This window comes from Ambystoma mexicanum, chromosome 6p (assembly GCF_040938575.1).
Source record: "Ambystoma mexicanum isolate Mex_15411 chromosome 6p, UKY_AmexF1_1, whole genome shotgun sequence".
In the NCBI taxonomy this organism is placed as follows: Eukaryota; Metazoa; Chordata; class Amphibia; order Caudata; family Ambystomatidae; genus Ambystoma; species Ambystoma mexicanum.
Genome location: NC_090935.1, coordinates 652,901,954 through 652,926,906, shown reverse-complemented (window position 1 = coordinate 652,926,906; position 24,953 = coordinate 652,901,954). Strand labels below are relative to the sequence as shown.

Sequence of the window (24,953 nt, the reverse complement as noted above, 5' to 3'; positions counted from 1 at the left end):
AAGCACCTGCAATGCGAGCGCGACAACCTTGCACAATGGCCCCGAGCGAGTGGCGACATGTTCGCGCATCTGGGGGAGGAAGCATTTGAAAAGAGCCCGCAGGACTTAGTCGATACGACAACATGGCGCTATCTGAGGACCATGTGTTATTTTATTTATTTAAACTCTTATACAGCACTGGTCCTACCCAGAGGCCCTCGGAGAGCCTTGCAAAGTCCCAAAGGGAGGCGGCGAAGAAGAAGTTGCAATGTTTTCAGGCTAGGAAGATAAAGAAAGGCAAAGGTTACCTGGTGGGGGTCTGGCTTGATTAGGGGCAGAGGACGTCCTATTGTTAGTCATCCACCAGGGTCGCCTTGCTATGATGATATGGGGAGGGGGGGGGGGGGAAGGGGAGGGGTTATGCATCAGGAGATAAAACAGCCTTGGCTTCTGGAATCTGACATGCACTGGAAATGCATGTTTAGATCCGCTCCTCACTTGCACATGCACTGGAAATGCATGTTTTAGATCTGCTCCTGACTTGCACATGCACTGGAAATGCATGTTTAGATCCGCTCCTCACTTGCACATGCACTGGAAATGCATGTTTAGATCCGCTCCTCACTTGCACATGCACTGGAAATGCATGTTTAGATCCGCTCCTCACTTGCACATGCACTGGAAATGCATGTTTTAGATCTGCTGCTGACTTGCACATGCACTCGAAATGCATGTTTGGGAATGCATGTTTAGATCTGCTGCTCACTCGTACATGTAGATCTGCTAATCACATGCACTGGTGCATGTTTAGATCTGCTCCTCACTTGCACATGCACTGGAAAGGCATGTTTAGACCTGCTGCTCACTTGCCCATGTAGATCTGCTGCTCACTTGCACATGTAGATCTGTTCCTCACTTGCACAAGTAGATCTGCTGCTCACTTGCACATGTAGATCTGCTGCTCACTTGCACGTGTGGACCTGCTCCTCACTTGCACATGTAGATCTGCTCCTCACTTGCACATGTAGATCTGCTCCTCACTTGCACATGTAGATCTGCTGCTCACTCGCACATGTAGATCTGCTGCTCACTCGCACATGTAGATCTGCTCCTCACATGCACTGGTGCATGTTTAGATCTGCTCCTCACTTGCACATGTAGATCTGCTCCTCACTTGCACGTGTGGATCTGCTCCTCACTTGCACGTGTGGATCTGCTCCTCACTTGCACGTGTGGATCTGCTCCTCACTTGCACGTGTGGACCTGCTCCTCACTTGCACATGTAGATCTGCTGCTCACTTGCACATGTAGATCTGCTCCTCACATGCACTGGTGCATGTTTAGATCTGCTCCTCACTTGCACATGCACTGGAAATGCATGTTTAGACCTGCTCGTCACTTGCACATGTAGATCTGCTGCTCACTTGCACATGTAGATCTGCTCCTCACTTGCACATGCACTGGAAATGCATGTTTAGACCTGCTCGTCACTTGCACATGTAGATCTGCTGCTCACTTGCACGTGTAGATCTGCTCCTCACTTGCACATGTAGATCTGCTCCTCACTTGCACATGTAGATCTGCTCCTCACTTGCACATGTAGATCTGCTCCTCACTTGCACATGCACTGGAAATGCATGTTTAGACCTGCTGCTCACTTGCACGTGTAGATCTGCTCCTCACTTGCACATGTAGATCTGCTCCTCACTTGCACATGTAGATCTGCTCCTCACTTGCACATGTAGATCTTGCACTGGAAATGCATGTTTAGACCTGCTCGTCACTTGCACGTGTAGATCTGCTCCTCACTTGCACATGTAGATCTGCTCCTCACTTGCACATGTAGATCTGCTGCTCACTCGCACATGTAGATCTGCTCCTCACATGCACTGGTGCATGTTTAGATCTGCTCCTCACTTGCACCTGTGGACCTGCTCCTCACTTGCACATGTAGATCTGCTCCTCACTTGCACGTGTGGACCTGCTCCTCACTTGCACGTGTAGATCTGCTGCTCACTTGCACGTGTAGATCTGCTGCTCACTTGCACATGTAGATCTGCTCCTCACATGCACTGGTGCATGTTTAGATCTGCTCCTCACTTGCACATGTAGATTTGCTCCTCACTTGCAGCTGGGCTTCAGATTGCCCTGGGCAACTGATAGTGAATACACAGCCACTTAAGGCAAGAGTAAATTCCGGGCAAAGGAAGGCCATCATTTCCCAAAGATATCTCACGGTGCAACATCCCAGACACATCTGAACCGAGTTCTGGGTTCATAAGGTGATAATACCAGAAGATAAAATCATTGTAAGCAAGCAGAAAAATCATGATACGTAAATCGGATACATTGGTTAGTAGCACTAGAACATGTTGTTATTTGCTTAATTAAAACCAGCATTTAAGCCATGCTTGTAAATGAAACACTTTTAAATGAAGACTGAAGGCAAACATTTTTTTAAATTTAAAAGACCCATTACACAGAGTTTGTAAAAACCAATGTGGACATTAAACCATTTCAAGAAAAAACGACAGGCCTCTGCCATTATAAGTGAGCCCGTGCACGCCGTTGCTGCCCCTTCATGTATCTTTATCTCAGTAAGCTTCTACATCTCAGTGCACGTGCCAGTGAGTCACTATGACTACAGGTGTGATCTAGGCCAGGAAGAATGTGCATTTCTCTAGACCAATCATGACACATGGTACTAGCCAATGATGAATGAGGCTGGCTTCCTTGCCCGGCCCCCCCAGAGCTTTCAATGCCACGGGTGGACCTTTGACAGAACAGCCACAAGCTTTAGTCTCACCGGCCAAGCAGTTTCATATGTGTCCAACAGTGCTATCATTCCTGTCTCCTGGAATATCGACCTTCCATGTGCTTGACAAGGCTCCTGATTACCGGAGAAATGATCAGGATTGGCAAAGCTGGTTCAGTCCATTCTCTAAATACTCCGGCGCTCACTCCCAGTTAAACCTAAAGGTATGCCTGGCTCTCGAAGCCACTATACTCCTAGGACTGTCCACACACATTCCCGGTCCCGCCATGGATCCAAACAATAGTCATGCGATCATTCCTATTCTCCACAGCTGCCAAACACAATCCAGCAATCCCAAACACCGCAGGGCATGCTCTTCTTTCTGCATTCTAGAACTATCTAAGGTCCCGCTGAGGAGACCAACAATCACCCGTGCCACCACAAATCACCCTACCGCTCTGCATCCCTTGCCTTTCTGCCAGCCAGTTCCCGCTTTCCCATCCTCTGCTCTTCTCCCCGGCCCCGATCATGTTTCCTTCTATGAACTAAGGTTTGGATGACGCTGACACAATACACCGATCCTGGTACAAGCCTAGACGATCTAAGACCACCATGCTGGAAAACTGGCGCAGTAGAAAAGCATCAGAACATAACAAGCACAATATTGGCAGGTAGCATTTGGTTGTTGCTGGAACTCTATGGGCTGCCAGGCTTAAGGACAGGCTTACTCTTTTGCAAAAACACTGTGGTATATGTACTACGAAATGTATAATGGGTAGAATGATATGTTATGTTAAGTTGATTTATACCGCGCACTGCTGCCAGTTCCATGCTCCCCAGGCGCTATAATGTAATACATTCGCTAGATCATAAACGGTGAGGCATTCTCAAATATATCTCTCGGTGACCGGTGCTAGAAATTGAAAACATTTATTATTGTCAATTCTTAGGAGCGGCGGGGCTTTGGGAAGGAGTTGCCGGGACCCAGGTGCGTTGACCCCAGCCAGGTTGTGCAACAGTATCTACATAGACCACAATCCTGGCGATTTGCATAAAAGCAAAAGCATTATGGGAACGACATAATGGCCACAATTTTAAATGTTTAACATGTCTTATAATGGTTCATTAAGAAAACCTTTTAAGCGAATAATGGACTCCTCTGTTTTGATTAGTCACAATATTCACACTAATAAAGAGATGTCTGTAAAATGCAGGACATATCTACGAGTTTGGACAGCAGAAAAACTGTATGTGAGGCTTCAGCAGTTTCCGAAGGGTTTCTGAAGGCAGACTACAGTACTCCGTGCTCTGAACGCTCGTTGAAGAATGGGCTGTGAAGCGGAGCAAGGTGCGTTACACTGAGCAGACTGCTTTCAGAAGACTCAGCACAAATGCAGAGTCTTCTGAAAGTGGTCTGCTCCATGAGGCGCAGCATCTGTGAGAGTCGTGTCTGGGACCCACTGGGTCTGAAGGATGGAGCGGGGCTCCGGCAACACATTATTTGCTGAAGCTTGTGCTGTCGTGACTGCACTTCTAAGCGATGGTAAAATCTAGGATTATGTTCGCTTCACCAATAGCTTCAACCGAGTTAGGTGATCACTAACCTTCTCTGTTGTCCTATGATGAGTTTGCTGTGATTGACAGAATGGTTATCACTGGTCGGATGAGTAAAGCCTACAGTAGCGAGGGTGGGCAATTCTGTCGGTCCAGAACCCATTCAAGGGGTTCTCATGCCTAATGCATAGATTTATTCATTGTTGCTAAGTAGGGCAATGCATTACCCTATAACAAAACTGCAAACCATAAAACACAGGATGACAAATTCTCCATTCAGTTGGTTATAAATAATGAAAGATTTCAGTTAAATCTCACGATGATTGGTCAATTATTTTATAGTTATAGGGGTTGACACTCGTTAAAGACTAGCTCTGCTTCTAACCTGTTTGGAACACAGCATTGCCAACAAGCATCTTGAAACACTTGTGTACAGGCGCGTTATAAATGCCATATCATATATCATATCATATGAAGTAGCACCAAGTGTGATGAATCCTTGGATGTTGTCCCTCCTCCCCTACGGGGGCCCCCTCCCATGAGGCCAGGGAGGTGAGGCTGCTACCCGATTGTCCCGCTGGGGGTGGTGCTCAATGGCAGGATCTCGTGGGGAGGGATCCCCCCCGTGGGAGCAGGGAGGACTATCCAGAGAGAACACAGTATATTCCACTCCAGTTTCCCTCACCTTACCTTCCTTTACCTTGCCGTGTCATGTACATAATAACAACAGTACTGGGACAATGAAGAACATAGTCAACCCAAGGGAGATCTATAGTAAAGGTACTGGGTCTAAGAAATGTCAGGTCTACCTTAGAGAAAACTCTGAGGAAAATACTGGGACGAGGAGGAAGTGCAGAGGCATGAAGACTACTCCTCAAATCACTATTGAGCAGTGTAGTGTTTCATGAATTCCTATTGGCCAAGGCCAATACAAAATAGAACTGTAAAAATCCAGGAAAAGACAGAAGCCTTTACTGGATGAATTGCGGGCATGGAGAATGCTCGAGCTGTCGGTGAACAGAAGGGGCTGCAGAATCAGGGTTTACCGGGTCTATGGTGGTGTTCGCAATCGGTCCAACATGGAAGGATTGTCCGGCCAGAGGGTGAAACAGCAGCCTAGGTGGGCGAAGCAAAGGGACAGCACGGCCGCGAGGAGACGTGCTCGCTGTCAAGGACCGAACGCTGCAGTGGCGCTGCAGCACACAGAGGAAGACCGCAGAAGGCCAAAACCGAAGTCGAACATCCCAGAGACTGACCAGAACCTACCAGGAAAGACCCTAAAGGTACAGGGGTGACCGGAACGGTTGGTAGAGGCAGAAGAGAGCAATGGGATACCCTCCCCCTGCCAATCAGGGAGAGAACGGAAATCCTTGGAAACAAAGCTAATTTCCCCAAAATCCAAGAAAGAAACCAAGTAAGACAGGTCTAAGACCCTCACTCAGTAGCGAAGATCAACATCAGTCATCTTCATAGTCGCAGTACCTGGCAGGATAGTGAACCAGGTCTACCAGAGAGAATTTAGAAAAATCGCAGTACTTGGCAGGATAGTGAATCAGGTCTGCCAGAGAGAAGTAATAAGCAGGGAATCTCCCTTGCAGCCATACTTGGCAGGAGAGTGAGCCAAGGGAGCGGAACGTGAAAGGGAGAGAACCAGGGGTCTGGGATCCAAACCAGGAAGTGAGATGTCTTCCTAGTGGTCCCACTTGGAAGGAGAGTGAACCAAGTGGGTCGAATCAAACGGTAAGAGAAACCAGGGTCTGGGACACTAAATCTGCACACAGCACAGGTCATCTTCCTCATTGCAGTACTTGGTAAATGGAAGATACCAAGTAAACCCCAATGAAAGAAGAAAAGTTCAGAAATGTGTGTTTGAAGCTAAAGTGAGAATTGCCAAGGCAAGGGAGACATTGTGAACTGTGTAAAGTAAACTGCGAACCAAGCCTGAGAAAGGCAAGGGGAAGGGAGACATTGCACCTAGTATTGTGAACTGTAAGAACAAAGCCTGAGGAAGGCCAGTGGAAGGGACTCATTCTGCTGCCATTGTGAAATTGTACAGTTAAGTGAAAAGAGACTCCAGGGGAAGGGAGTCATTCACCCTAGCTTTGTGTCACGATACCTGGAGAGGAGAGACATTCTCCAACAACCCAAAAGTGAAGAAATAATGATGGGAAACAATGGAAGTTGGTGTTTTGTGCTGGAATCCAAAAAAGTGATGGGTGGAAGGTTTTGAATTAATCTGAACCACTGGCATTGCTATGGGCAACCTTCCACACCACGGTTACTTAGCTCGTCTGCGCCATTGCAAAAGGTGTCCAGCCATATGCAAATCAGTGAGGTACTGCCACAAATGGGAGCAGCCCTGCCCGATCTGCTAGGCCAGGTGGCCGCTGCACAGAAACGCAAGCAACCCCAGACATGTTTTGGCCTTGTTGGGTCTCCTCAGTGAGATGCAGCTTGGTTCCCTATGACGCAGCGAGCAAGGGAACCACATCTGGGCATACCCTCTCCCACATGTTTTCAGCTAGAACTTTATCTTGTAAGTTTCAACTGAGAACTCTACTGCTTTTCATCATTATACACGGGAACTTTGTTATGTGCTTCAAAAAGGACCTGCAACCCGGGCAAGGGAGACATTCCCTCAGGTTTCAAAACCCTTTTGCAACTTTGCTTCACTGTCCAGAAGAAGGGAGTCATGCTTCTGGACCAAGTAGACTCGTTACTTTATTAGTTTCCTTATAAGTGTAAGGGATAGAGGTAGGATTTCTGACACGGGATGGTGGACATTTCCGTTGCTTGGACATTCTGTCAGGACCCATAGTATTTGAGTTGAGGTAGGGAAATCCCTCATAGAGTTAGGGAGAGGTAGCTTTACTCTTTACCTTGGTATAATAAAATGTTATGCCAACAACCATGCCACCTGTGTGTCAGTCTCGTACTTCTGCCCCCTTCCATATGCTGCAATGGACTGCAGAGTGGACGGGCAGTCCTCTACCTATGAGGCAAGAAGCTCTTACCTCCAGGGGGAGCCACTGAGGCGGTGGCATTAGAAGAGCCACAGAATGGAGTCTGCCTGCCTCACATCCAACATGGGCAGTTTCATTTTGAGCAGGTTGTAACACCTTGTAAAATGGGGCAGGGGTTGAACAATTGTAATAACAGAATAGAATTCCTATGATCCAGCCATTACAAAGCCAAAGGATTGCTATCTTCCAATGTTTACAAAAAATGATTATCTCTGCAGAAGTATTTGATACAGTCTATTCTTAAAAATTTGGACTGTTTGTCATTAGCAACAAGAAAGGGGTCAAAGGTTTTTTTGACATGGGGATAAATATGGGCTGGATCCCAGTTAGATACAACTACTATATTCTCAATTTTAACATCAACCTTTTTGGGATGTGAAGTAATAACTTGGGTCGTATAGAACCATGTGTCTCTGGTAGCTTGCATGAGGAGCACCCACGTTGCACCGGCACTTGGTACAGGACGCCGTTGATCATGACCTTACGGATTCTGTGTCCTGCGCACCCAGTTGCTGCATGCCTCTGCGTGGCCAACGGCAGGTTCACCGTCTTAGAATGATAGTCTCACCTGTAGGACCCTCAAATGCAGAAAGTGGGTGTATCCTTCTGCATAGCCATGCTATATTATTGTTTTAACCACTGCCTACTTTTTCCTAGCCACCGGGTTCTTAATAAAATTGCCTAGATTTGAATTGCCCATAGCCCTACCTGTAAAACACTCTAGCGAACTACAACTCCCAAGTGTTGTGTAGTTCCACGTGCTATTTCTTATTCTTCAGGCGCATCAGCAACCATGCGTCAGAGGCGAGCCGGTCTTTGCCTGTCCGTGCCGTCTGCGTCCCTGCCCGAAATGCTGCTTTCCACAAGGTAATAGTTGCTCCATTTCCTTGCCCCCTATAATACTATGGATCCCTTGGATGGTCTAGTAACTGCTTGATCTAACATAAAGAAGAGGACCATTGACCAAAGTGCTCTGCTCGCCTCTGCAGCGCGACGGCGGGCAGAGATCAGTGCACACTATATGAATACTAGAGCCGATCATCTGGATATGTCAGTCATTGTCCCTGACTGTTCAGAAATGACTACCGAGACAGATAGTACTATGAACAATGAGAATGCGGATACAAAGAGCTGTGTTGTGATAGTAAAGACTGCCAACTCAGGTACTATGACATCCCAAGTGGCTAATCAGGATATGGAGGAAAAAGCAACAGAGGAGCTTAGGTCAGAGACATTCCTGCACTCACACTTGTTAGAGAGTAAATTGAGTACCGTGGAGACTGCATTAAACTTACTAAATAGGGAAGGAGACAGAGACACAAAAAACAATAAACTTAAAGTATTGTTGAATACCAGATCATTAACTAAGCACGCTACAGAGGTGGCAGACTGCATGTTAGAACAGGGTCTGGATATATGTGCTGTAACAGAAACATGGCTACATCAAGCAGCCGGTCCGTCAGTAGCACTAGCTATTGCCCTAGACTACACCATCCTGCGTATGGACAGACAGACTCAAATGGGAGGAGGTGTTGCCCTCATCTATACGAGGTATGGGAAATAGACACAACAGGTCCAGTGGGATGTGAAACACTCTTTCTAAAGATTGCCACAGATGCAACCACAACAGTGAACCTAATTCTTATCTATAGTCTACCCATGCCCATGCATGACTTTGCCATCCAAATAGGTAACATGGTGCTACCCCTGTTAAAACCTACAACTAAGCTTATGGTCTTGGGAGACCTCAACCTTTGGCTGGGTAAAGACAATGATCAGTCAGCCAATGGACTGGAGGACACTCACCAGGCTGGGCTTTACCCCACAAGTTAATGAGGCTACACACACAAAGGGTAATACCCTGACTGGGTAGCTGCATGCAATATCACCAAAGTGAACCCATAATCTCCCCGAGTCCTTGGTCAGACCACTTCTTTATCCACTTGGAAATGTTCGTCACAAAAAAGATAAATAACATTGCAATGCAAAAAATCTGGGCCACGTCAAGAAATGCTCGAAAACGTGAGCCAGAGGCCATGGAAGCGTGGATTGCCCCGCTGACAAACAACTTAGCTAAATTGCAAATGGCTGATCTGATAATAAAAGTATATCAAGAGGCAATTACAGACGCAATAAATACCATTGCCCCAATAAAGACTAGACTAGTGCCCTGCAAAAAAAGTAATTCTTGGTTTTCACCTGAGCTACAAAGGCTCAAAGTACATCAAAGAAAAAACCTTTATACTTGGAAACACACAGGAACTGACATAGACGAGGAAGCATATAGTATTGCGGCAAACGGCTACAAATCAGCCATCATAAAGGCTAAACAAATCCGTGCATGACACACAGATAGCCAACGCACAACATGATGCTCAACAACCTTTTAATATTCTCAGGGAGCTGGAAAATCCTTGTGTCACCAAAAGGACATTGCTTGGTGCACATCGATTCAGGAAGCCATGCTTGCCAAACTCGATAAGATTAAACAGAATATATGCATGCAGAGGAATGGGAAGGTCCCTGGAGACAAACAAGAACACATCCTACAGAGGATAAGTGATACTAAGCAGACTGAGACAGGTAATCCCTTCAGCTTCAGACCCATTACAGAGATCGAATGGACCGCCATCATCAGTAATCTCAAACCTACTAACTGTAAGGGAGACATGTGACCGGCCATCACTGTATAAGCATGCACATCCTCTCTGATAAGTATTCTCACCAAATTTGTCAATGCATCATTGAAGGAAAGTCATGTGCCAGATGAACTAAAAGGTGCGTGGATTTCACCACTGCTCAGAAAACCCAGACTGGACCCCCTTATACCAACTAATTACAGACCGATTACCAACACTCCTTTTTTGCAAACATTCCAGGATAGGGTGGCATACGAACACATTCTCGAGCATTTGAGCAATCACAACATCCTCAACACACGGCAATCAGACTTTAGACCTGGTTATGGAACTGAAACAGCTTTATTGGATCTCAAGTCCCGCATGGTACAAAACATAGACAACGCACAAACCGTACTTCTCATGCTGCTGGATATGACTGCTGAATTTGACCTGGTTGAACACACACTACTGATTAATAGACTTAAGGAAGTGGCAAACTTTAGCGACAGTACAGCAGCATGGGACAAATCTTCTGTAGAAAACAGATGTATTAGGGTCTGTAGTAGCACCGCAGAAGCTAGCACAACGATACTACAATATGGCGTCAGACAGGGGGCCTGCCTCTCGCCATCACTATACCATATTTTGACTGCTCCTCTGTTCTCGATACTTGAGTATAGGGGAATACTCTTTGCTAACTTTGCAGATGGCACACAGTGGGCCTCATTACGACCCAGGCAGTAAGGGGTTAACGGTGCCGTAAAAGGTGGCGGCGCCGTTAACCCCTTACCGCCTAATTACGAGGTCCCTTTGCGGGTCCCCACCTTAACGGCTGGTTTTACCAGCCGTTAAGGAAGGAGCCCGCAAAGGGACTTTCGAGGTAATTACGGCACCACAATTTGTGGTACCGTAATTACCACCTTCCCCATTCCCATTGAGCCCTATGGGGGCAAAAAGGGGAATGGGGCAGGGCCAATGGTGAATGGGGAATTACCGCCCCGCCAACCTTGGAATGGGGAGGTAATTCCGCCATCCACCATGGTGCAATCGGTAAAATACCGGCGTCAACCATGGCGCTAATAGCGCCATGGTTAACGCCTGGGTCGTAATGACCCCCAGTGTGTCATTCCCCTAACAGCAAAACATAATGAGGATACGTGTGCCATATATATGGCCTGATCCAAGCCTGGATGCTAGAAAGTGGGCTGGCACTAAACAATGACAAAACCAAATTGGTGGTAATAGGCACAAGTTCTAGAGTATACAAATTAGGACCTGAATTCAGCTACTTTCAGGTAGCAAGCTGCAAAATCGCCAACAAACAAAGTTAAAACTCTAGGGGTATGTCTTGACCAAAAACTTTATATGAGAGCCTTAGTTAATGGTCTTGTGTCAACCTCTGCTTACAACATTAGGTTACTATCGCAGATCCGCCCGTATCTGACAGAAAAAAGGCGTGAGACAGTGGCTAGGGCTGTTGTCAGCTCCAAGATCGACTATTGCAATAGGCTCTTGGTTGGGAAAAGGTGACTGTGCTAGACTTCAAATAATTCAGAACACTGCTGTTAGGGCAATAGTAGGACTGAAAAAACATGAACACATATCAGACTCAAGAAAACAATTACATTGGCTACAAATCTATGCCAGGATAGAATATTGCCTGCTGATAATAGCTCATAAATGTCTGTATGGATCTAACACACAGAACCTTGCCGAAAACATAAAAAGGAAACCCGTGCGGAAAACCAGCAACACCAATTTGCTGGTGGTGCCTAGAGCTAAACTGACCCGGGTCAGCAAAAGCGCCGTCCTTACAGCAGCACCAAGAGCTTGGAAACGCCACCCCTCATGACTTGAGAGATACTAAATCACTCAATTCATTGAAAAAGAAACAAAAAATGTTTTTATTGAGATAATTGCAGGCTTCGCGTAAATGGGCGTCAATAATGGCCCGCAGGGTATCCATGTCTAGATTCTGTTTGTCTGTTCTTATAATATCAGATAGCACCCTTCTGCCCCCGGGCCAGTGGTGCGTGATACAAATAAAAAAATGTAAAAAATGTAAATGGCAGGGGCTAGACTAGATGGGCCCAGGCAGCGTGCCGTGGAGTGCCCGGGCTGAGGATAAAGAACTGCCAAGTCCAGGCCATGTGAGGGGAAGGCTCGAACCAGGCAGCAAGGCAGGCCCTTTTGAAAGCCTACGCGGGACGTGTGAGAACAGATGCCCCAAGAGGTGAACAGCTGACGTCTGCTCCGCCCCAGAGGGCAGAGCAGTGAAAGTAAAGTCCAGGTGAAGGGCATGATGGTGTAAGTCCCGGGAATATATGCAGAGGGGGCTGGCCAGGAAGACAGGAAGGCCGTGGGCACGGCAGTGATTGGTGGCAGCGTCCCTATTGGTATGGGGATGCTGTCTGAACTCAAAATGGTGCCCAGGGCTCAACAGTGAGCATGGTGGCATTATCAGGCCTCTGTTTCTTTTTCACTTCTTTTGCATCCCATTATTTGTTATGTATGTTTTCTTAAGTGAATCAACTAGATGACATTGTGCTTTTATTTTACTATTTCTGCTTTGCTCATATGTTTCTCTCCCAATAACTTTGAACTTCTTACTGTATGTACCATGTGGATATAATAATTTTCTTCTTATGCCCTTGGTTGAGACTTTAACAATATTGATTAATTGATTTTTTGTTATACTGTCTTGTTAAAAATATACGATTCATACCTTTATAAATTTAGAGTTGATTGTTTTTTCTTTTTATTCATAGTGTTCACTTACTTGTTAAGATTTGTCATTCCTATTTATATGCTTGTCATTGAAATATATAACAAGCACATTTCATGAGTGGAAAGTCTAGAATTGCGGCCGATTTAGTCCTAAGATTTCCGCATGAAGGAAACTTCATTTAAAATTAATGGACAGATTCATAGAATTAGATATCTGTCTACCCTATATGTTTGTATTTACTCTCCTAGAAGAAGAATTATTATTAAGGGTACATTCCTATGTTCAGATGGTGGCATCCCAAGGCCAGCGGGCTGCAGCCTGAAGTTAAGATGGCACCCGGGTTGCAGTGGTGCTACAGGCAGCCCCTGTGCCGACAGGGCCACACTGAAAACTCAACGGGGTGCAGTGATGATTGCAGGTGGGGCCCCAGTTTATGCGGCCCACCCTGAAGATTAATTAAGGCCACAGGTCGTGGTGGTAAAGCGGGTGAGCCCCCACACACACAGGGGGCCACCCAAGGGCTATAACAAAGTGCAGGCTATGCTTTGTGTTTGGGTGGCATCACATGGTGGACAAGGCCACCCATGAACAGAGAGCACGGGGCCAGGCCCCAGACCCAGCAGGGGCCAAGATCCCAACAAGCCCTTGCAGACACCACAATGGACAGCAGCATAGGTACTGTGAAGGGGGTGACTGACTGCAGCAGACACCCCCATTGTGACATAATACAGTATATGTTTACTATATATTGTTTGTCATAGCCTGTTATGTATAATTAGGTGCATATATAGTTAGTGTAATGTTAAGTAGTGTAGTGTAAATATGTATATATAATGAAACTGGTAAGTAGGGCGAGAGTAGAGTTGTGAACTGTATTAAGGGGACTGTTATGCAGGATGTGAGGTAGGTGTAGGATCTTAAGTATATATATTAGGGGATACAGGGGAGGTACGCTGGGGTGAAGTAGCGCAAGGAACAGCGGTTTGCCTGAAGCCACCTAGTGATGTGGGACCACACAGAGAGGCCATCCTCTCACCTCACACTCCATGTGGGTAGTACCTACAGTTAGGGAAGGGGTCTGTTGTGTCAGACTCGCCTTAATGGGTCCCGAGACCCCTCCAAGGAAGGGTGGGCTGACATAGCAGATCCCCATTTAGATGGTACTCACCTCTGGGGATGTAAGGAAGGGGATTCAAAATGTTTAAGGTAGTTTAAGTGTTTTTATAAATAAAGAGGGGTCTTTTTTTTTTTTTTTATTTGTCATAGTTGGTAAACCAACTTTTCAAATGTTTTATATACACTGTTATACATACATTATTCCTCATCTTGAGAAGAAACCAAAAAGTAAAAAAGAAAGAAAATAGTTAAAACAATATTTACAACCCATCACAGTCAGGACAAATGTGAAACACATAAAGGAAAAAGCATGATAAAGTTAATTAACACATTTTTGAGCACTATAACTAATCAAAACAAAATACCACAAAGTAATTAAATTATCAACAGATAAGATCCTCCATATTCTCATTTGGGTCAACATTCACCGTTCACTTTAAATTAGTGTGAGCAGTGTTTGAAGTTGAATTCGGATCAGGGAAAATTATATTTAGAAATTGCACAATTTCAAGCTGTATAGTCAATCTTGGATTAGAAAACAAGCAATTCCATATTTGTGCAGAACTGGTGCCATTTTGTACCAACAATTTATCCCCGAAGCATTTCACTCTAATATCATTTAAAATTGGGCATTCAATTATAAGATGTTGTAGTGATTCACATTGTCCATCAATGTTACAATAACGGCAATGATTCTGCTCCTTTGATATTAACTTTCTTCTAAACAAGATCTCGTTTGTTTCATATTGGTTGAATCTAAATTTTAGATATTTCCGTCTACATGCATGCGACGGGAATTTAAGCAAATATTCTGCTATTACCCCATACCTTTTGTGGCCAAAAGCCTCAGGATTGAAGTCTTTAAGATTGTTACAAACTTCCAGGTTTGAGATCCAATCTGCCTGATGAATTTTATTTTTGGCATGATCAGGGTTATTCAGCAGAAGCTCTATTGACACAGAGGCATCAGCAGCTGCATTCAATGTATGATTTTTCCACAGCCTTGACATACCCGTTTTAGCAGTTAATAGGTTTAGAGCTAATGCATTTATAAAGGTCGGTTTCCCTAAGCCATCTAGCATTTTCCGTAGAAGGGCACACTGCTTCCATACTACATGGGCATATAGGGAAACCAAACCTAGTTCAAATCTCAGCATCGCAAGCGGAGTTCCTGGGGAAAGTGATAGAACTTTTTTCCAAAACCTAGCTTCTATGCTATCCCAGAATTTGCGATTTTGTGGTGCCAAGGCCTCAACTCCATAGAGCAAAATTGGGATTACTTTGGTCTTATAGAATAGTACTATATGTTTGACTGTGAACTTCCCATACCTTCTTAACATAATTTTGGATTGAGATATCAGGGAGCTTAGTTTCACCCGAATTTCAGATGTCAGAGTACTCAAGGTTTTCTTATGTTCAATATAAACTCTGAGATATTTATATCTAGGAACTATGTTTAGTATGCAGTTTTGTAGCGACCATTCCAAATGATATTTTTTGGTGATCTTATTGTGGCAAACCAAAATTTGAGATTTGGTCGTATTGATCACAAGGTTATTTGATGTTGCATATGACCCTAATTGAATTAACATGTTCTGTAAACCTATGGGAGTGCGGGACAATAGTACCAAATCATCTGCGTATAATAAATAAGCAACCTTTTGCGATCCTATGCGAGGCGCATCTGTTACGCAGTTCATTAGTGTAGGGCCCAGATCGAAAATAAAGAAGTTAAATAGAAATGAGGCTAGAGCACAACCCTGCTTCACTCCTCTATATGTGTGAATGGCTGGTGATAATTTGCCATTCATATTTAGTTTTACACGCATCGTGGTAGTGGAGTGTAGCAGTGTCACTAGATTTACAAGGGAGGCTGGGCACTGATGTAATCTAAGCTTGGTTATCAGCATATGTCTATCAATGTAATCAAAAGCAGATTTAAAATCAATGAACCCCAAATATAAGGGGAGTCCGCCATCAACCTGCTCTGATTGTATCATTGAGAGTGCTAAGATGTTTGGTATTGTGCCCATGCCCTTTACAAATCCTGACTGGAATCGGTCTCTTAGACTCTTTTGGTCTACCCACTCATTGAGCTCCTTTAATATAATTCTACAAAATATTTTCGCAGGAGCATCCAATAAAGAGATTGGGCGATAGCTCGTTGGTGATTGACGATCACCCTTTTTGTAAATTGGAACTGTAATAGCTTCCGTCCATGTTTTAGGTAATCTTTGATGTTTGTTTATTGCAGAAAATATTTTGTAGAGAATTGAGCTCCAAACTTCAGGGTGTTTTTTCATTAAAGAGTTCGATATTCCATCCGGGCCCACTGCACATGAATTGCTTGAGGTCATAATTAGATGTTTTATTTCCTTGTGATCAATGTGTAGCCAAAACCTCAATGCCTCACGTGTCTTTAATATCGAAATCGCATTTGGCGGTAAAGCATATACAGATTGGAAGTAATCGACCCATTGATGAGCCTCAACTATCGATGTCTGAAGATCTAATTGTTGGGCAATATTGGTTTGATTAATTATCGCCCACATTTTTGTGATGTTTTTATTCGCTAAAGTTGACAGCATAATTGCTCCGTCTTTTTGATAGAGATTGGCTCTGTAACTTTTAACCCAGTTATTATAATGTAGGCGAACTTTTTTAATAAGGGGCAGTCTAATGGACAGAGGAAGTTTTGCCAAATTTCGTACTTCTGCACGATAAATTCTCTTCCGAGTAAATACTGTGGTATCAAAGACATGGATATGCCTTTCTTTTTTGATATTCGCTGTGTTTTGTTGATTATACGATTGCATTGCATTACTATATGTAAGGCCTATATCTGAAGCTTGCCAATTGGATGAGGCATTGGAATCATATAAAATTTGATTAAAATGCCACAAGGCATTCTCCGACCATCATAGGCGGTTTTTACCACTATTTACCACAAGGCAACCACCTTCCAATGACCTATGTTTCACATCAATAGCATTTATCATGGTTTTCCAAGTGGCACACAACATATTATGATCACTTGTTACAGATGGAGCCACACAAAAGGAGCACATTGATGGCCATAAGGCACCATTCACATAGACGAAATCAATTATTGATTTAGAGTTTCCTCTTTTCCATGTTGGTGCAGGTGGAATATCTTCTTTAAAGGCTCCATTCAACATATGCAAATTTCTATGGGAAATCATAGTGTTCCATTGTTGTAATTTTCTATTCTTTTGCGCCCCATCTGTTGCAAGACAATTCATATTCAGATCACCCGCCAAGATAAAATACGAAATCTTGCCATCTGCAGATACCATGTCAAATAGTTTGTTCAGATCATTAAAGAAGGACTCAGTTGTGACTGCTACTGGATTCCAGTAAATGTTAAGGATGGCATAGATGTCATCATTGATTACTGCCCTTACAAGCAGCATGTGAGTATTTGGCATGGCCCACAGCCTTGACGATGATCCCGGTTCATCTTTTAACGCCACCAATAGTCCGGCAGAAGGTCTGCCTATTATGGGCTTCTGTGCCGGATTCAGGTGTATTTGATAGCCTGCCCAGACAATGGGATTTAGCAGCCAGGTCTCTTGTAACAGAATGATGTGAAATTTACCTAGGCGACTCGTATCGTTGTTTAGCAAGTGTTTAAAACCTCTTGAGTTCCAGCTGACCAAGGTAATAGGAAGCAGTTTTTTCATCTTGGTCAGCTAATTTGAATTACTACTGCAGTTACAAGAACACAGAGATCTATCCTTCGAAGGATATTTTAAATCTTGGCCATTCGCTGTAACAATATTCTCTCTCTGCATAGAGATCGGGTTGCTTGGCATATCTGGCTCAGATTCATTATCCATTTCTAGTTCGATCAGAAAACCTAAATCAAATAATGAGTTTTTTGCTTGCCAAACCAGATTACGAATTACTCTGGATTGCATCCATATCCGTACTGTGTTTAGGTTGTGATTGGATGTAAATTCCACTAAAGCCAGATCAGCTGAAGTTATGTCTTCCAGCAGTGGTATATCCGAAAAGATTGCTAAAATAGCACTTCGGTTCAGGTCGTATTGTATGCAGGGGATGGGTCGACATTTCAGAATCATAGAGCACAGTGCAACTCGGGGGATAACCTTCCCCGTGCCCAGGCTTCCTTGTGTTTTCTTGTCCTTGATTGAGGTCACGTTATTTCTTTTCTCTTTTAGACTGGGGACTAAGTCTCCTAAGGCATCTTTGATCAGGGCCAAACCCCTTTTGTAAAGTCATTGGGTAGGCTCGATTGTGATGGTGCGACTGAATCAGAGTGACCCACAAAAGAGGACACCCCTTGGGTGTTTGCATCAACATCCGCGGCGTGAACCACTGGTGCTGCTAAACCTTGAATTACGGGGGGAGACCCTCCAATATTAGGCTTTCCCTGGGCTTGTTTTACTTTCTCCGCCGCCTTGTCAGCGCCATCAAGTGTATTATAGATGGTAGGTGCGGGGCGCCAAGGCTATAAGTGGAGGAATGACAAGGCCTTGCATATAAGCTTCTACTGCACTCCTGATTTCAGATCTCTGGGCTTTAACATCTTCCCCACTGTTCTGATTCACTTCAATGGTTCCAGAAATGTTGCTTTTTTTAGGAGGCAAATTTGTTCCCAAACACTGTGATTTCTGTAGCTCACTATGTGAGATTTCTTTTATCAGTGCATCCAATGGTGAATGTGGGTGGACTCTGATTTGCTTATTTGTATTTGTGCTGTCAATTGACTCATGATCGCTGAGAGCCACAAGGTGCTGTTGGGCACCGTTTGACTTTTTCAAAAAGATGGGCGCGATCTTCAAATTAGATCCTGTTGGGATCCTATAAAATTCACCATGTCCAGCCTGACTGGCAGAGGAAAGAGAGCCATTGAGAACAGCCGTAACAATAGGATACAAGCTGTTGTGCTTCTCTCCCTCAATTAAATATCTTGTATTCCTGTGTTTTATCTCTAGGTATTCCCTTTGGATTAATTGATAACTAATGCAATTGATATGTTGTCATTATTTCAGTGAATACTTAAAGTATTAAGTTTGAGATATTTAGATGTCACTATTTGGTAATGAATATGGCAATAAACATAAGTGCTTGTATTTGCTCCTATGATTTGGCATATTGGAATTGATATAACATAAATGTGATTCAATTTAATTAGATTGTGTGTTTATATAATGTATGCATAAGTCTTATACATTATACCATTGGCATTGAATGTAAGTCCAGTCCCAATCTTTTCTTGAATATTTAATTATCCTCTCAAGTGATGAAATAGGATGAATATCTTTTTAGGTACTGCTGTATTTCTTGTAGGATGATATCACTTTCATCGCAAGAGCCCCATTGATCCTTAGTCCAAATATTCCCTTGTCAAGTTTTGATTTCGGTTCTTCAGATACTATTTTGTTTTCTTCTTGTTTACCAAGTCTCAGTGTCTACGAAAATGGCAAAACATAGTCCCTATTAGGGGGATATTTCTCAGGCCCTGTTTCTAGGGCCCAGATACATCAGCCTATCTTGGTTTAAAGGATGTTTACTCTGAGTTATCCTTCCTTTGCAGAGGTAGTCTGGCTGAGGAAGGTGTAGGATGGTTAAACACTACAGTAAAACAACAAAGTTACCAATAAGGGAAAATCCATGCTCTCTAACCTTGATTCTAACCATCCTTCTGTCCTCATTCTCCTCGATCTTTCTTCTGCTTTCGACATGGTCAACCATGCCATCCTGCTCAAGCACCTCCATGATAACCTGTGTTTCACTGATCAGGCCCTGGCCAACCTCCTTTCTCACTGACCGACCCTTTCAGGTCCAACTGGGGTCCTTCCTCTCTTCAATCTCTCTCTCTACCTGTGGGGTTCCCCAGGGGTCTAACCTTTCTCCCTGGCTATTCAACCAATACCTGGCATCGGAACACCAGCTCCCTCCTTTCCTCTCTATTACTGGCCGCCCACTCTGGGCTCTCTACCTGCTCCTTCCTGTGAGGCTAAGAACCTTGGTGTCATCTTCAAATCCACCCTCTCCTTCTTGCCTCACATCCTGACATCTCTAAGAAGTATCCCTATCAGCTGCACCTCCTCAGAGGTATTCTTCCTTTCCCCTCTTTCCCCCAGAAGCTCACTGTCTCCAGAGCCCTGGTCCTTTCTAGGCTGGACTACTGCAACATCCTCTTTCCAAATCTGCCTGCCTCTACTCTTCGCCCATTTGAACTTATCCAGAACAGGACTGCGAGACTTGTCCTTGGCCTCAAGTTCAAAACCCTCTGTATCATTTACAAGGCTTTCTGGGGCCGGGGACCACACTACAACCATTATTCTCTTCCTAAGCATCTTGCTTCTCGTGCCCTCCACTCATCCACCTCCAACTATCTGAGGGTCAGCCGCTTCTCCAGGCAGAGAGTGGAGGGTAGATCTCTTTCCTCGGCTGGGGCCTTGCTTTGGAACAGCCTCCCTGCTTCTCTCAAACTTGAGCAGGACCACCTAAGGTACCGGAAGCGACTCAAGACCTTCCTCTTCACTTCCGTGTTCTCTCTCCCTCTCCCTTGCTGATGTTCCTGACTGCTCTGCACACTGGTCGCATGGCCACCCACTGAACCTACCGGTTCAGGCTCCTGCATGACTAGTTGCTCTTCCCACTGTCTCCAGGCCCCCTACCACTTAAGGGACTGTATCTGCAACCCTACAGTTCCCTGACTCTCTGCACTTATGAGCCACTCCCGGAAGCACTTATGAGTTGCTTGCACTCTCCCTTCTCCCCTGCCCCTCAGCACTTCTCCCCCTCCCTCACCCCTGCACTTGCGCAATCTGATTGAAACAAGGCCTATTAAGATTGTTTGTTTTGTCCTCCTCCTGTCCTCCCCTCTGTGTCTTTTCGCGCCTAGAAAAACTTGTGTACAGGCGCGTTATAAATGACTTATCATATCTAGCCTCCTTCTCCCTCTTCCTCACCAACTGTTTCTTCTATCTTTTTTCTTGTTTGGCGCTTTTATTTTTCTCTCCCTTGCCCAGTCCATTCCTCTGGCAGGGAAGACCTCTCCATTGTGCCTTTATTTCCTCAACATTCCATTCAGCCGATGGTGGGGCTGGATGGTCCAATCCCTAGTAAAGAACAGGTCAAATCATGAAGTAAAACGACAAACACAGAAAACCTAAATAAAATACTTTTCCCCCCACCCTAGTATCTGTGTCTTTTATGTATTTATTTTCCATCAGGGGACAAGCAAGGCAGCCCTTCCAGCAGAGCCTTAATTGGGCTAGGGGCTACATATGGGACCCTAGATTCGGAATGCCCAGCGTCGGTGGGATTGTAAACCTTCTTGCTCTCTCCCTTTGCTTTGTTACAGGGGCTGGGTGATTGGTACTTGCCTAACTCACCACGTCTGCTTTGCTACATTTGCCAAAGGGCCATTTTACTGAATTTGTTGCTGCATTTTCACAGTGAGTTCTGAGTAAGGGGATACTTTCAATGGGATTTTAGGATTGTGGTGGTGTTGGGGGACGTTGCGAGGGCATAGAAGGGGGAATATGGGGCTTGCCCCATGCAGAAATGACCCAATATATGTGTAGAAATGTTCACAGCAGTGAGTTGTAACACATCCATGTCACTTGGCCCCTCTTCCTTCTCAGAACCCTAGAAAAACTTGATAGGCTATTTACAAGTGTTTGGGTCTCTCCCCGTACCCGTCTCCTTTTTGGCTATATAACTGTTTTCTAATTAAGGGGGACCAATATATTGTAAGTGATGGGCGGTGTAAGGGCTGCTGTTGCTGGTCCAATGCTTTGGCGGTGGTTCGAAATGTTGCAGCAATGAATCTATAGAGATAGAAACGTTTTGTAGAAAAACTTGCAATTGAGACACTGTGGGTCGTTAATGCTGTACGATGTTAGCAGTCCGGATCTGCATGACTCGGTATTAGAGAAATATTCTAGATTCAAAACTCCATGCCCATTGCTGGCTTCCTCGCCTTGTAATGTGCTACCCGGCTCCCAAGCTAGGTTCGATCAAATTAAAATTAAAATCTAGGGGCTATGAAAACATAGTATATCCTGGGCATGCAAGATCCTCCACGCATGGTCAAGAAGAAAATTAATGGAAATCATGGAAAAGGGATTGGAACCCAAGTTTAAGCAGAGCCCTGGGAAGAAGGGCTTTTGGAAAGGCACATGCACTCCACAGATGCTAACACATTGATTTCCCAGGATATGACATAATATCGACGCCCTGCATTGCCAGCAGCGCTGGTGAAGTGGTGAACCGCATGGCACCTTGGTGCATGAACTTTCCCTTTTAATTAGCGCTACTCTCATTGTCTCATACGGGTTCTGCCCGTAGCTAGCATTCCTGGCAACAGACACAGCTCCAGATGTTCTTTTGGGTATTAAAGCGAAATAGAGGAGCTGGACTCTAGTTATGGGAGTTGTGGGTTGCTTTTCTCCTTTGTTTTTATTGGGCACTTGATAATGGAACTGAACATCAATCGGAAACCTGTCGCGCGACTTGTGACGATATGATCAAATACTTAGATTTATAGTTACGGGCAAAAGGTTGGCTAAACAAACAGCTGTTTCTATGCTTACATTACTGTGCAGGCAGGGCAAGGAAACTCAGCTGGGGCAGTTTCGGTGTAAGGATGTGGAAAACCTCTCAGCCATTGGATTCCATATGGAAGCCCACAGCTCCAATTGAATTCCATAGGCGGGTAGTAGATCTGGTTTGTGAGGAGGCACTGTACCTGGGGAGACGGATGTCACAGCTGCTGTGTTCACGCAGACTAGTTTGTAGAGGTAAGCAGTGGTGGAAATGGAAAACATTGAAAGGAGGATCCCACAAGCGCTGGGGGTAGGGGTGGAGTTTGGAGGAGGGGGCAGAGTAGCGACGGGTGGAGCTGGCAGTTAAACTCCGCTCTAATGAAAAGTTCAAAATAATAGTTTAAAAATTGTGCAATTTATTTCATGCTGCTTCTTTACAAACTGCACACTGTACATCAATTCCATTTTAACTTCCATGGCAGTGGTGCACCCAAAATACAGTGATTTTAGTACATTAAGGGAGCCATAGACATGCTCTACAGTAGAAGGCTACCAGGGTAGCTCAGCTGGTTGAGAGACAGTTGCTGAGATGTTATTTATTAAAAACGTGTTACTTGTTGGTGAGCGTATGATTTTTTTTCAATTCCTTGTAAAAAAAAAAAAACAAGTGCTGCAAAATGTGTTTGAGCAGGGGATGGGTTGGGCTGGTCGCTTGGTTATATTCAGGGCGGAGGTGGGGGTATTTCTGCCCCTGTAGTGCAAATCAAAAGTTGTCACCGGTGATCACAGTGTTTAATTTCCTGCCAGCACAACCAAAGCATTTATTTGTTATTAAGCAGTTTGACAAGCATATAACATCTTTATAAATATAACCTGTGATAAAACACAAAGGGTGGGGCACCAACATTAAAGGGTATTTGTGTAGTGGTAAGACAAAAAAAAAGCCAACACATTTCAGAGAAACGAGTGAATGCAAGTTTAAACAGAATTTTTGAGTTTGGAAATTAGTTTTTTTCTGTGAAAGTGTAAGATGCAAACAAGATGTAACAAGATGTAAACAATATGTACCCAGCATGTTGGAAGCCTGCTTAACAGTAATGGCCCCCACCCCAGTGATCATCATGGCCCATTTCAGGCCAGAAGAAACAAAACAGGCTGAGCCAAAGCCTGCAAACGTGCAAGTGGTGGCTGGGGAAAGGAGGACAGAGCAGATTAGATCACTGAGCCCCCAGCTTCGCTTGGCTCAGCTGGGGGCCCGTAATGCCTTGTCAGGGCTGAGGAAGGCCGGGTCTGAGATCCGGCTAGACATGTGATGATGGATCGCGGACCCGGCAAGAGCCGGCCCATTGACCAGCGCTGCAGGTAAGTAAGGGGCACTGGGGTTATTGTGTGTAGGTGTGGGTAAAGGTTAGTCTTTCATTTACGTTAAGCAGCACAGAAAAAAGACTTCTGCTCACCGGGGAGAAATTAAGGCTTTTTTCCATTTCTATGCTTAATGTATTTGTGTACATACCCTATCTTGCACATGCTTTCAGTCTTGAAAGGTATTTACTAGGGATAAGGACATTATGTAAGTACTCTTTGGAAAATAAAGGTGTGTTTTCAGATATTGTTGTCACCATCTCAGAATGTGCTGTATTTTGTAAGAGTACTTAAATAAGTCCCATATACCCAGTAAATATCAGAATATTTGCAAGCAAGGGTTTTCACACTATTATGTTAACAATAGTTCATATTAGAAAGAATTCCCTGCACCTCAAGGTGAATAGAAATCATTGTACTATGTCTATGCTTAATGTAAGCCATTGTATATTCTTACATAGACAGATGCTGGCATGTTGGGGCAAAGACATCACAGGTATGTTTTTACTGAGGTAATTGGTGGCATGTTTGGGCAGGTCATGTGCAGGCCTAAAGTTACATAGTCAAACGCTGTCATGTTAGGTCAAAGCCATCACTGTTGTGCACTTAACAGGGACAAATGCTAAGATTTGAAGGCAAAGGCATCAGAGCTTTGTCCTTAAAGGGGCAAATGCTGGAATTTTAGGGCTGAGCCATCAGAGTTCTATCTTAACAGTGGAAAATCCTGGCATTTTGGGCAAAAACCATCATAGGTGTCGTGGTATGAGCACTTTGTGATCCCCTTCATACTCACTTGACCCCGCAAAATCCCCCACCTGCCATAAATCTCCCTCACTCCCACAGACAAACCATTAGCAGCACTCATACCACCTCCTCCTCTCCTCACACAAATCCCTCCATTCTCCATTCTCCTGAACTACAACACCATCATCACACAGACCACTCAACAGAATAGTAACCCTTAAATCACAAAGACCCTGCAACTACTACCATAAACCATGATTCAATATGACCCTTCTCTCTAACAAACAGGAAGCCAGAGCCCTAGAAAGAGCCTGGCTAAAGAACACAGGCCTCGCCACCATTATACCTCTCAAACGCTGCCGAACAAATACAAAACAGCAATACACAATGCGAAAGCCACGAACTTCCTCCAAGAATTCCAATCTGCCAACAGTTGTACCCAGTAACTAATCAACGTCCAGTCCCTCTCCAAACCACTATCCACACCCCCATCCACTTCATTATGCAACTCCCTTATGGACT

The 24,953-nt window shown here is 44.6% G+C and overlaps 1 protein-coding gene across 1 annotated transcript in view; it reads left to right on the top strand.

Moving 5' to 3' along the window:
* CARTPT (CART prepropeptide) overlaps nt 1–24,953 on the top strand; it is a 92,676-nt gene that overhangs the window by 1,042 nt on the left and 66,681 nt on the right. The window lies entirely within an intron of this gene.